This window comes from Corvus moneduloides, chromosome 1 (genome assembly GCF_009650955.1).
Source record: "Corvus moneduloides isolate bCorMon1 chromosome 1, bCorMon1.pri, whole genome shotgun sequence".
Classification (NCBI taxonomy): Eukaryota; Metazoa; Chordata; class Aves; order Passeriformes; family Corvidae; genus Corvus; species Corvus moneduloides.
Window position 1 is genome coordinate 89,987,182 of NC_045476.1, and position 13,840 is coordinate 90,001,021.

The window sequence follows — 13,840 nt, forward strand, 5'->3', positions numbered from 1 at the left end:
TCTTCTGGCTTTTACTGCCATCACAAGTGGAGGGTGCCGGGGGAGGAAGAATGCAAATGCCAATCTCAAGACTTTAAAAGTCTAATTTAATACCTTGAGCAATGCTTTAATCACAGTTATATATGGATCATAACCTATAAAATTATTATGGGGTGACTGCATCACTGCTCCAAACTGCTGTCAAAGAGTGATTACAGGATTCTGTCAAACTAGAGGGCATATCAGGGAGGGGCCCATGAGTCTCTCTTCTTGACTCAGTAATAGGCAATACCAGCATTAAAACTGTTAGGATGATGGACAATAACCTTCTTCCAAAATCTACAGATGACACCAAAGGGGAAAACAACTGCAAATACTTTTTTAAAAGTGTCCAATTCAAAGTGATCTTGAAAACTTGGAGAAATAGCCCCAAACCACTGAGGTGATCTTCTGTAAAGCAGAGTACAAAGTACTGCATTTAAAAAGAATGACAGAAGTAAAAAATAGAGGAAAAACTGGTTAGGCTGCAGGCAATGTGGAAGGGATGAGTGTTTATTGTGGACTAGAGACTAAATACAAGTTGAATAACACAACGTGTATGCAGAAATTGGAAACTCATTTCATATTCTCAACATTAGTGATTTCTCAGATGGAATACTGACATCCACTGCTCAGAGAAAAGCCAGACAAACACAGAGAATAATGTCTAAAAACAGACAAAGAACAAAAACTTTAAAAAAGAAAAGTTGATAAATTATCTGATTTTTGTCTGTTTTAAAGCATCAAGAATAAAGCATGACCTACATGGATACTTGCAGGAAACAGTTTTATTAAGTGTTTAAAAAAATCGTGACTGGGAGGATGTTTTATAATATTTTAGTATATTAAACTCTTCTATGAAGAAGGCAGGCTCAGCTGTACTCTATGTCCATACAGAGTAAACAAGGGATGGTAGGGCTTAAAAAAAACTGGAGGAGCTGAAGACAGGCTAGCACAAAAAAGATTTTAGGTAATCTCACTGGTTAACAAGAAAACTTGAGGCATCTGTGAGTAGGCATAAAAGGAAGCTGGAGATACATAGGAAGGACCTGCAAAATATCTTTGAACCTGTCTCAGAGCAGAAGAATGCCCTGGATGATATCTTGATATCCCAGAGTTCTTGGGTTGTCCTGTGCACTGTGCAGTCTTTTTTTCCCTTAATGACTCCATAAAGATTTTAACCCAAGGCTCTCTAAGCCTGAGAGTACCTCAGAGGAATCACAGATTCTGCATATCTGTTCCACATCTGTCACTTGAATACCATTCCATCAAATTGTTGTTCGACTATCTCCCCTTCTGGTTTCTGTAAATGTTTCTTCTTGGTATGTGACAATTGGGCCCAGAGATTAATTTGTCTTCTTGACAGTTTATCTGAGGTTGGTGTAGAGGAGATGTATGGAGGCAGGAACCACCTGGCCAAATCAAAGGGTAAATGCAGGTCCCATCTCCTTTCCCTAATGTCCTAGCACTCACCTGTAGCAATATTTTGGCAGAGATTTGCATTCAAAGAATGTGATCTGTGGGGAGTTTTGTGCTTTCACCTGGATACAAGCTTTTTCATGGTTAGTGGACAGATTTCTCTTAAGTACCGTTCCACAAAGCTATGTGGCCCACCTATTTTTCAAGGAGACAAGCCACAAAGCTATGCGGCCCACCTATTTTTCAAGGAGACAAGTGTGGAAGATATCAAAACCAACACTTTTTCTTCCAGAGATCAGTATCAATGCAGCTGATCACAAACCACAGGTGGTTCAACTCTGTGGTAATCAATGCTAAAGGTAATTTCTTGCTACTCTCAAAGTTTGAACAACTTAAGCATAACAAAATTTAAAAAGTACTTTGTGAGCAATTTGGTGATGAAAAAATATCCATTATTGAAAAAGTTTGCCCATGTGCAATTGTGTATCACCAGCTGTTTCCTTCCATTTGTATTCAAAGGGCCTGCAGCCCTGCTGTTTAAATTACTCAGGGTATTGGCTAAATGGATGGAGTGGGACATGTTATTTGCATACTGATTTGTTTTGTATGGAAATAATTTTGATGAGTTTTTACCTTATTAGATTGTGCATTGTCATAGTGTGTATATGAATACAACAATCTCAGAGTGGGGAGAAGTTTTGAAAAATGGAAATGCAAACACATAAATTTTATCTCATTAAAAAGCATTATGTATTTAATTACTAGACTCTCATGAATTTAGGGACTGGAAATTAGAAAAACACAAGATTTAAGAACTTTTATGTATCAGTTGTGAGCCTGTATCCTAGGTGTGTAATCATCAGCAACCCTCAGCTTAGCTCAAAGATGCAGGCTGAGGTCTTTTGGGTATGCTAGCAAAGGGTTCTGTAGGCTGGGTGCTTAGTTCTCAACCAGCATGCTCTGTATTCTTGCTCATAAAAATTTTAAACTATTACTTAAAGAAGTAACCACCACACAGGGTCTTACATAAAGTTACTCCAGAAGTCTATGAAGGGCAGCATATTGGTAGTAATACAGGGGGACCAGATTTGATTAACAAGTTGTTCTCCTGATTTCTTGTATGCAAATAAAAAAATCAGCAATAGTTTAATCTTGAGAGTAATTAATGACCTTATGTATATAAATATATATCACACTTTTGGCATTGCAGAGGTAAATGCATTAGTGACTGGAGTGTGCCCTGTTTAGCTATTTATGCCTTTCCACATAAAACCAATTGAGTGCTTGCTTCAATGAGCATTGTCTCAAGGCTCCTGGGGATTTAAGGGCCATACCCGCAGCTGTTTGTGTCCTTAGTCACAGTTGTCAGGGGGACCAGCTAATGGTGTCATGTCCAAGGCACAGCCATTCTGGCTAATTAGCTATTAGTCTGGCGGAAATCCCTCCTCAATGAAGTTTCAGTACAGCTTGTCTTACTTTTAAGAGGCAAGTCTGATACAATTTCACCAGCAGTGACCATTTCCTTGTTTGCAGGGCATTGTAAGAGCCTTATTTCTTGCCTTATAATGCTCCTGTCAGACATCAAAGGGCAGCTGACCAATTGTATGTAACTGTTTTACCGAGGTGCACCTCAGAAAAACATCAGAAGATGGAAACTCCAGTCAAACATTGCAGAAAAAAGTGTTTATTTATATTAATAGAACCTTCCATTCTCTAGATTTCCTAATTGTTTTGTTGTTAATGTGAAGCCTCAGCCTTTATTATTAGAACCTCTGCATTTCTATTGTTCTATATTTTAACATGTTAACTAGTCATGTAACTGCTGCAGAGTTCAGAAACATTTATTTTGTATAATTTGCAGAGTGACTCTGAAGATCAACAAACTGCAAAGCTCAGAAATCTGCCAGATGGTCCAAGCAGAGCAAGTACATTACTCCTGCACTTTTCACAATTAGGACTGAAATAGTGGGGTTTGGAATGGATCTGAAATGACCTCTTGGGTTACAAATCTTACAAAAAAAAATAGATTTGTTATTAATAAATCAGTATTGCAGTTGTACTCCATAGAAATACGTACTTTCACCACTGATTTTTTGAGAGAGGACAATAAAGCATGAAATTGTACTTTACAAATGGGCCTGCTCAAAACCCCAGGACCCATGCCTTTAACCTAGTAGAAATCCATTTCTGAACCTCACAGTCTGCCCCTCCAGAAGTTTATGGAAGTGTGCTTATGCCTTTTGAGGAGCACTCTTGTACTCACTCCTGATGACAGGAGGATCAAGAAAGGTGTGTGGTGGATTGACGCTGGCTGGATGCTGGCACCCACCAAAGCCTCTCTCTCACTCCCCTCCACAGCTGAGCAGGGGAGAGAAAATTTGGAGGTTCCTGAGTTGAGATAAGGACTGGGCGGGTTCACTCACCAAATACTGCCACAGACAAAACAGACTCAAATTGGGGATATTAATTGAATTCATTACTAACAAAATCAGAGCAGGATAACAAGTAAAATAAATCTCCTTTTCTCACTCCTCCATCCTACGTGGGCTCTACCTGTCCCCCTGCAGGGGGCCAGGGAGATGTGGAATGGGGCTTATGGTGAGTTAATCAAATTCTGCTCCTGCCACTGCTCAAAGACGAGTCCTCCCCCTGCTCCAGCATGGGGTCCCTTCCATGGGAGACAGTCCTCCATGAAGTTTTCCAGCATGGGTCCATCCCATGGACAACAGTTCTCCACGAACTGCTGCAGTGTGGGTCACTCTTCCGTGGGGTAAGTACTTCAAGGATAGGCTGCTCCAGCATGGGTCTCCCACAGGGTCACAAGTGCTACCAGGAAATCTGCTCCAGTGTGGGTCCCTCTCTCCATGGGTCTGCAGGTCCCTGCCAGGACTCTGCTCCAGCACAGGCCTCCCATGGGGTCACAGCCTCCTCTTAGGCATTCACCTGCTCCAGCATGGGGCTCCTCCATGGGCTGAGATGGATCTCTGCATCCCCATGGTCCTTCATGGGCTGCAGGGGCACAGCTGCTTCACTGTGGTCTGCACCATGGACTGCTGGGGAACCTCATGTCCAGTGCCTGGAGCAGCTCCTTCCCCTCCTTCTGCACTGACCTTGGTGTCTGCAGAGTTGCTCTCATTTACTCTCACTCCATTCTTCTCTGGCCACAGTTACCTCTGCCCAATAACTTTTTTTTAAAATATGTTATCACAGAGATGTTATGACCATCGCTGCTGGGCTCGGCCTTGGCTAGTGGCATGTTCATCTTGGAGCCACCTGACATTGGCTCTGTCAGACATGAACAAAGCTTCCAGCAGCTTCTCACCCCTGTAGACCCCCGCTACCAAAGTATGATCATGCAAACCCAACACATGGAGGAAACACAGGATGAGCAGCAGGTTTCTCTTCCCAAAGGTTTCAATGTTGGTGCTCTTTACACATGAAGGCACATACAGGGGCTGGTTTGGAAAGTGTTCATGAATGGCATAAAGGCTTTTGGTGTCTACTCTACCAGCCTTTGAAATCAATGGGAACTTTGTCCAGTGATTTCAGAGAGTTTTAAATTACAGCTCTAAGTTAGTCTAGTAATGGAAGTTAAAAGTCCAGGGATTTCTGCCAGTTCATCAGATGAGTTCTGGATATATGGTCCAGTTGTTCATGGTTCTCACATGCTTTTGAAACACTGTTTGTGAATTTATTTAATATCATCTCAGAATAAAGAAAAGAAAATTTACCGTGGCCTGAAGTACAGAAATGGCTAATATGAAGAACTAATTTTTTCTCTCTTTACCGTGAAAAGGCATTTCAGAATGTATTTTTAGTTTCAAATTAAAATACCTTGTACTAGAAAGCTACCTGAGATAGTAGCCTGAAGCTAGCAGAAAAAGTCTGAAATTTAATTGCATCTTCAACTCTGCCATGATGTCATTTCAAGGACACACCTGCATGATCAAAAACTAGTGAAATGAAAAATTGCCAAAAGCTCTTAATGAATCAATGAAGGAAGAGTCCAACTCTTCAGTGAATGAATGAAGTGTTAACTCTTCAATTCTAAATAACTGCACAATGATAGTGATCAATAACACAGATAATTCAGTGTGCAGGACATTCTGACTTCTGACGTCCATGTTTGAATGTGCAAAACAAATTACAATTAATGACTGCTGTGAAGCTCTGTACATAACCTAGGATACTCAGCATGATTTATCACTTCTTATCCGCATGTGATCTCAATGTATGCTAAATCATTTAGAAATTAAATGAACCAGGCTCACCCCAAACTTCACCTATCATGGCCAGACCAGTATGCTGCAGCCTGCACTGGAGGCAAGCTATTATTTATTTCTCCAAACCAGCTTCCTCTTTTAATACAAAACCCCAAACAAACCGTGGCAGTTTTTCTATGCTAGTATCAGCTGAGGGGTAGGCGTGCCACGTCCCTGTTCCTCATGTCATTCTTTTTTCCTGGCTCTTGTGGGCCGGCTTCATTGGCCATGTGCCTGACTCATAACAGTCCAGTCTTCAGTATTTCATTCAGTAGAAATATTTGGCAACATATTGTAGATCATCTAACATATAGGAGCTTTAAGGCATTATTGATACTTGAGAAATAGTCCTCAAACTTTTGCTGGCAAAAAGCCTCTAAGGAAGTTGATAAGCTGCATATTCCAGGTCAGAACACAAAATGTCAGTAAATAGAGGTAGTGTATTTAACTTCTCAATGATTTGAGCACTACGCAATTTTGCTTTCGTATGTATTGTACATGTTAAGTAGTGACAATTTGAAATGAAATAGCATTATACTTACACAGAAGTATGTAAGCACTCATCAGCAGCTGAGGCTGGTGTACTAGATGGCACATGGTGGGAAGGTCATAAGGTAAGCAAAATCATGAGCTGCGGCACACTCATGGCTCAGATCACAGATGAGATATGACCTATGACACTCCCCTTGGGAACCACCAGGCCACTCAATGCACAGTGCAGGCACTCACCTTGCTCTGTGCAAAGCAGCTCAGAACAGCAGAATTTGTCCTGGTGGCCAGTTAAAGAGTTAGTCTGTCCTACTTTTGAAATGAGTGCCCTACTTACCAGGTTGCTCAGAAGGTGATGGTGTTAGTTCTCCTTTAACCCATGTTCTGTAGGAGCTGAATGAGCCAGACTGGCTTTTTGAAACAAAATCGATTCAGATAAAGATTCAGATCTGAGCAGAGCAAGCATGTACATTTTAAAAATTCTATATTTATATTCCTGGTACAGTAGCCTCATGGTTAGATCCTTTAGTACTGCTGTTCAACCAGTGGCAGGCAGGGACTCCTCACCCTCCCTTTTTGTTGTAAGTGGCGTTGTTGTCCTCCCTCATTGGTAAAAGCAACATCATTGATTGAGGCAGAAGGGCTTCCTCCTTCTCTTCCTTTTCCCCCATGCTGTCTCCAATGAACTCTTGTAGGATTTGGGGTTCTTTTTTCTGTGTTGAATCTGTAGGATCTGTTTCTTTGAAACCTTTAAGAGAAAGAAAATGCAGTTAGCACATTCTACTTTGTGCTCCTTTGTGGTAATGCTAATTAACTACTGTTTCAGCACTACCCTTCAGTACCCAGTCATGAAAAAGTAGTAGATGCAAAGAGATAATTTAAACTTCCTGTCTGGAAATTGCTGCCAACGATTTGTTCTTTTTTTTTAACATTATCATACTTGTTGCTTTCTAGTCAAGTAATATGATTCTACTGAGCTGTACACATGGATGCATGTGCATATTTTAAATTTTTATTCCTATAATAAGAGCAGGTCTCTGAGTTCATACACTCTGATGAGAGTCACAGATCAAGATTTTACCAGCTTCACATCAGGAGTTGTACATGAGGAGTTGCAAGAATCAGGAAGAAGTACAAGACTATTAATCAAAAGGAACAGGCAGACTGGTGGATATACAGTGTCTTCATTCTCACAACCGTACCCACCAGTCAACCAAAATCATTTGGCTGAATTAAATAGTGATATCAAGACATTTGTCTTCTCTGTTTCAATATGGTTTCAGTAGGCTACTTTGCAGTGTGCAGATTTCTGTTAGAAGTTACAAACATAAAGCACTACTGAAATTAAAGAAAAAGCAGAAGGCAGAAGTACTTTAGGTTTTCCCTTCCTTCAAGACTGAATTTCATGCTCCTGACAGAAGGCTACCATGCTAAGTCTCCCAAGGCTTTTTTGTCTTTTACTCTCCATTTTCCCACTCTGACAGGACTGGGAACATAGAATTAATCATCAGAAAAAACTGAAATCTTTAAAAGCAGTTGCAAATATATTCAAGATCTTGGCTGGAGACAAGGACAAGAAATTTATTAGTTTCTTACTCTGGGCTTTATTACCACAGCCCTAGGCCCTAGGGTATATCACCGTGTCCCACAGCCATAGGGAGGAGGAGGAGAGAAGAGCCAGCAGGCAGGAATTGTGCAGCAAGATTGATTTATTTAATTATTTTACAAACTCTTTTATAGACTTCTTTCTTCATAGTCTAATTGGACAAAGGATCAGCCACCCCTTGGGGGTGATTGGCTAAAATCCTAAAACATCCATTGTCAAAATATTTTCCTACTGTACTACAAGCAAGACTTTTCAAGGCTGCAGGTGTTTGATTGTTTACATAACTCTGCTACCTCTTCTGTGAGAGAGAAAAATCTCTCACGGGCTTAGAAAATAGCAAGAAAATCCTTGCTAGCAGCACTTTTGTATCCACAGGGCTTAGATACTGCTGGCATCAAGAATCAAGCTCTTCCAAGACAGAAAATGAAGTTTCTTTATGTGATAGAGGCAATATCAATTTGATTGAAATTATGTGATAAATCTCAACAAAAGGCTATATTCTTATAGCATCACTGTGAAGAGCAGAGCATGTGCAGGCACAATTTCACAGAGGACTTCAGGTATGAAGATACAGGAACTACTGGGCACCTGAAGAATACTCAAATTTGACCTGTACGAACAGCAATGTTTATCATCCATAATCTATTAAGATGAAAATATTTTACCACACTTTGTGGTTTTTCCCAAATAGTTTGTTTTATTTTTATATTAATCTTCTCAAATTATTTGTTGGGCAGGTTTCATAAGTATATTTGAACTATGTTAGCATACTTTCCATCACAGAAAGTTTTGTATAGGAACTGGAAGGCTTTTTATTAAATTTTGGAGTTTGCTACTTGGAATTTTTGACTGAGCACCTTCACTTAAATTCATCTCATCTAATATCAGCCACTTTTCTAGACACAGGATTTTGTAGAGTGTGGCTTGGTCCACTTGAAGTCTGCAGCATTCCTGGCTATGCAGAATTCCCATGGAACTGTCCAAGCATACAAGTTAGACTGGTGTTATAAATCTGGAACCTGGTGATACTTTGGTTCTCTGAATGGTGTTATCATTATCAAGGGTTTTTACTGAAGTAGTTTCTTCTGTTTACCTGAAGAAACACTGTGTTGTTTGTTCTACTAAATGCACATATATCCAGGGGCTTAAAAGTCCCTACTAAGCAAAGCTTCATACTAAGCAAAATTTTGTCTTAGTACCTGACCTTGCTGTAAATTTGAAAAAAGAGCATGACAGTGCATGACAGTGTAAGTACAGGAAGGACCTGACAAAAGAAGACAAAATACTGAACATTGAGGAATTTAATTATTCTGACATTTCTTCTGAAAGCACTAATGGGAATAGTAATGCAGAATATATATTTTTCCATAGCCGATAAAACAAAGCAATTAGATAAAATAGAGTTATCAGTGGTGGGCATTAGGGGACCTTTTTGTTACAATGAATGAAGAGTGAAATGCTCATGTCTGTCTAACAGAAGAGGCAGATACTACATCTATTTTTTCTCTTGCACATCGTCCCAGGATAATGTACCCCTAGGTGTTTTGTTCTGCCTGATTTTAATTTAAGTGGTTTCTGCAAATTATGATATAATTTCAAAACTACCTTAGTAAATCCCTTGGGAATAATTATTTTAGCACGGCGCAAAAACGACATCTTGTAATGTCCTATGCTTCATGTTTGAATAAAAAAATACTTCCTCATCAATTTAAGTCATATAACCTGTATAAAATCCAAGAGATCAGTGACTCAAGTGGGTTTTTTTACCTAAATATTTGTAATAGAAATTTAAGTTTTCAATAACCAGAATTATCATATGTTCATCTCATAAATCTTCTCTGAATAATTTTCAGACATTTAGTTCACATGGTTATAGGGATCTTGGAGTACCTGCCAGGATAATTTTTCCATCTATGTGGCCTTTTAAAATTACTTCTATGGTGGAAATATCAATATTTTATTCTGCCTTATCTATCAAAAATCCTTCACTTTGACATCCACAGATTACTTTAAATTTAGACCTGATACATAGTGACATGGACCCAAGTATTTTCTGCATTTAAGTAGGTCTTGCACAGGCAGCCTAAAGAGCTACGGTTTTTAGCATTTGCTATTCTTGTCATTATTTATTCTAAATGTGCTTTATGTTGTTATTCTTAGACCATTAGACATTGTCTTGCTAATTGCTGTGCAGACTGTCTTTCCCTTAGTTTTTTCATAAATCAGTCCCTTAAATCTTGCTAATCCCTTTCATTATTCCATTTCATGCTCCCGACGCTGAGAGTACATTTCTAGAAACAATACACTCTGAGCTGTGCACATCACCCCAGTGCAGGAGCTTGTCAGGTCTTGGTTCTGCTACTGTGCTTGGACAAGCTGGAACCAGCCTGTACATATTTGGCAGAGTTTGTGAGGCATCATGATAACCTGGGTGGCATTACTTTGTTATAATATATATGACAATTATGTATAATAATACAACAATTTACAAAGGCAATAACATATTTTTTTAGAGCTACATTATATTCATTTCCACACTTCAGACAATATTGCATTTTCAGAGGAAGCCTGCAAAGTGTACTGTCAACTGGAGTACTCAAGACAGCAAATGAGGAAAGAGGTGTGCCTCTGCAAGTATTTAGTAGAGCCACGCCTTTGGACCCCTCTCTGACTGTCGGCAAGACACAGAACTGTTTGTTGGCAGCAGCTGGTACTTTTTGTTGGGAATGTGCTCAGCTTTCAGTTCTGCTCATTTCTCCAAAATGATCAATATGCTGTACATAGAACACTCTTGCAGGCAGCAATGAGGGTAGCAGGAAAAGTATATGACCACAATGTAGATGGCGCAATTGGTGGTGTAAGCCTCATCTCTAATGACCAGGAGAGACACAGGACCTTTGGTGGGAGAGGGAGGAGGTGAGACTGAGGTGTAAACAATCAAAATGCTTGAAAGGGATAAAATAGGACAAGGTAGAAAAGATGGGCAGAGTTTACATCATGGTTAAGAAAGAGAAAATGAAAAAGCAGTCGTGTGATACAGACTGCAAAAATAGAAGAACATCTGAGCAGTGAGCGAGTGAGAGGTGGGAATAGTACAGCCTCTGCTCAGAGCACCAAAGAGAGAACATGCAGGTGGTAACAAAACTTTCCAGGTACATCCTCAGAAGACGGAACTGAAGACAAGTTACAGCACTTAGAGGAAAGTGAGTTTGGGAGGTAGTTTGTGGGATGAAGAGCAGAGTCTTTGAAGTCAGTAGTGTTCTTAGCCACTAGAAACTAAGTGTGCAGCCATCTTTTTATTCTGTCTCACTACCTTCATATGCATCTCAGTCATGACAGGGCATCCCAGTGCTGGTCTAGAGAAGAATCTGATAGGTAGTTTAGATCAAAATGGAAACATTCACTATTTTCTAGGTCTATACTCAATTATCTGTCATCTGCACTCCCGTTCCTTTGGTGAATTTGATTCATAAATCATGGAACTCGATGAACTTTTTGGAGCAGAAGTAGTTTGAGTTGAACTGCGATTCATTTATTTCTCGTAAAAGCTCATTACAGGCTGATAATTGACCCAATACTTTCCATCAAATTTGAATTAAATCACACTGGAAATCAATTACTGAAATTCCCGAAGGTCCTTTTACTCTATAGGAAAATGAAAATGAAAAGATTTGGGAGGGTGCTAAAAGGGCAATACTGTAACTGACATTTGTGAACAGTGTCGGTTTCTCCACTTTTTCCTTCTCCATCTGAGTGTTTGGAGAAAATAATGATTGCAAGTATTTCACTATTTTGCTTTGAATTATGAAACAAATAATTTGTTTAGATCTTTCTAGATTATGGAATTCCTGTGGAAACATGGCAGTACAGGGGAGGAGATAAAAAAATTCAAATTTCTGTTTCAGTTGTCAGCTCTGTTGTTTCAAGCATGGCCTCAGTTAAATTAACAGCAGTCATGGATCGTCCAAATGCTGAACAAAATTTGGATGCAGCAATTCCAGAGGGCTGGAGCTGGTGATGCTGCTCTCCTGCCACTCTGATCTTGCTGGGATTTGGAACCCAGCCTGAAACATCATCAGGTCGTAACAGAGGATATCTTGAAAGGAGACTGAATGGGGACTTGGACCACTGTGACCTCTCCTGTCTGATGCAGCCTTCTTGCCAACATGAGACAAAGCCTTCCCTCACTCTCCTCCCCTCCTCTGATCCATGAACTCACTCTGAGCTCATGGCAGAGGATCTGCTAGGGTGATGGAGGAGCATGGTGCAAGAAACATGGAAAACAGATGCTGATCTCCCCACTTCTCAAGTGCAGAGGAAATTTTAATTTGTACGTTCCTCCTGCTAGTTGTGCTGGTTCTGCAGTAAACAAAAAGGCATCCAGGTTGATTACTTAAAGCCAGTCTTCCCATCTAAACTGATACAGTTCCACAAATACAACTTGACCGCTACTGTGGAAAATAAATACTGTACTTGAAGGAAATAGCTCATGTTCAGCTGACTGTAAACCTGCTTCAAAGGTTAAACTGTTCACTCTTCCTTGTCAGTTTTCAGTTGAAACATTTTGATTGGTGGGAAGACATATTTATTTTAGTTGAGTTTTAGTTCAAGAAAGCATCCAACTGAACTTCAAAAGGAAAATTTAGGGTCAGACTGAGAAAAAATAACAGATTTTTTTTAGTTAGTGGGAGTTCAGTTCAGCACCTGTCTTTTCCTTTACAGTGTGATTCACTTCTGTCCAGATTTCTCTCTTCTTTGACTGAATAGATGAGTTTCAGCTAATTTCTCATTGTATTACCTCACAGGTTTTCTATTTGGATCTTTTTCTATCTTTGCACATTTTGGATATCTCTAGTTCCCAGTGTACTATTCCTCTGCTCTCAGAGGTATTTGCAGTTTCTGCCCATTTGTTTTGAGTGAATTTCATTAAGGTTTTTATTTGTTCTATTCCCTAAATCGCTAAGGCTAACTTGCCATATTCCCAATGCATATTTTGCCCCGCATTACTTTCCTGCCTGACAAGTCCCTTTGCATAACAGGTTTTCAGTTATATGCCGGTGATTTTACAAAGACTGGATATGAATTAATTTTGAGACATGCTTTAAATGATAACAAACCCAAAGAGTTTTCATATACCCTTCCAGATTTGCTATCAATTCTTTTTTAAAAATCAAGCTTAACGGAAGACATTTCTTCTTTCTACAGCTTTCGGTTTCCACCAATGATTCATTCTTAGACTTGACCTTTTGGTCAGTCACTGGAGACCTTGAAAGTGAAGACTATGGTACAGTTGTTTAATTCTTACTTTCATTTTGAATTAAACCAAAATTCTCTCTCTCCATGTATAGGTATGTTTGTTTGCCTGAATCCATGATGCTTCCTGTACTAACTCTGCCCTGGCACTCCTGCAGATGATGATGGCCAGTAGCAGATGCCTTGGTTAGAACAAAAGGGCAAGGTCAAGATGTAATGTTACTTTCCCATCACACCCTCTCAGCCTCCAGCCAGCTACTTCTCAAGGACTTCCTGGGAGAAGGATGTCTTTGAATTGAAAAGTCTCAGTAGGACTCTTCTCTCAGAGCTTTGTCCAATTGATTTTTCAATTCATGCATTCACAAAATCCTGTAGCAAGAAGTTTGAAAACATTAGATATGTATTACATGATGGATATTTCAGCCCAGCTATCTTGGATAGAAATATACCGAGGTACTCAATTAAAGTAAACTGACAGGCCTTTTCCTTTCATTTCTTGTCTGTTTTCCCTGTTTCTTGGCCTTTTCCCCCTTAAAATAAATTTATTTTATAACTACTTCAAGGAGGTAAAAGCCCTGATGAGAACCCAGCTGAGGAAAGCAATTCAGTCAGTTTATGAAGTTAAGACTTTAAAAAAATGTAACCCAGACAATTACCCCAAGAGAATCTATACTTTTGCTCTATAATGTAGTCAGGCAAACATACTGTAGAAGAATAGATTAAGATATGAAATATGATTAAGCTGCAATTAAATATTTACATTTGTTTTCACTAGAATATATTTGATATACTT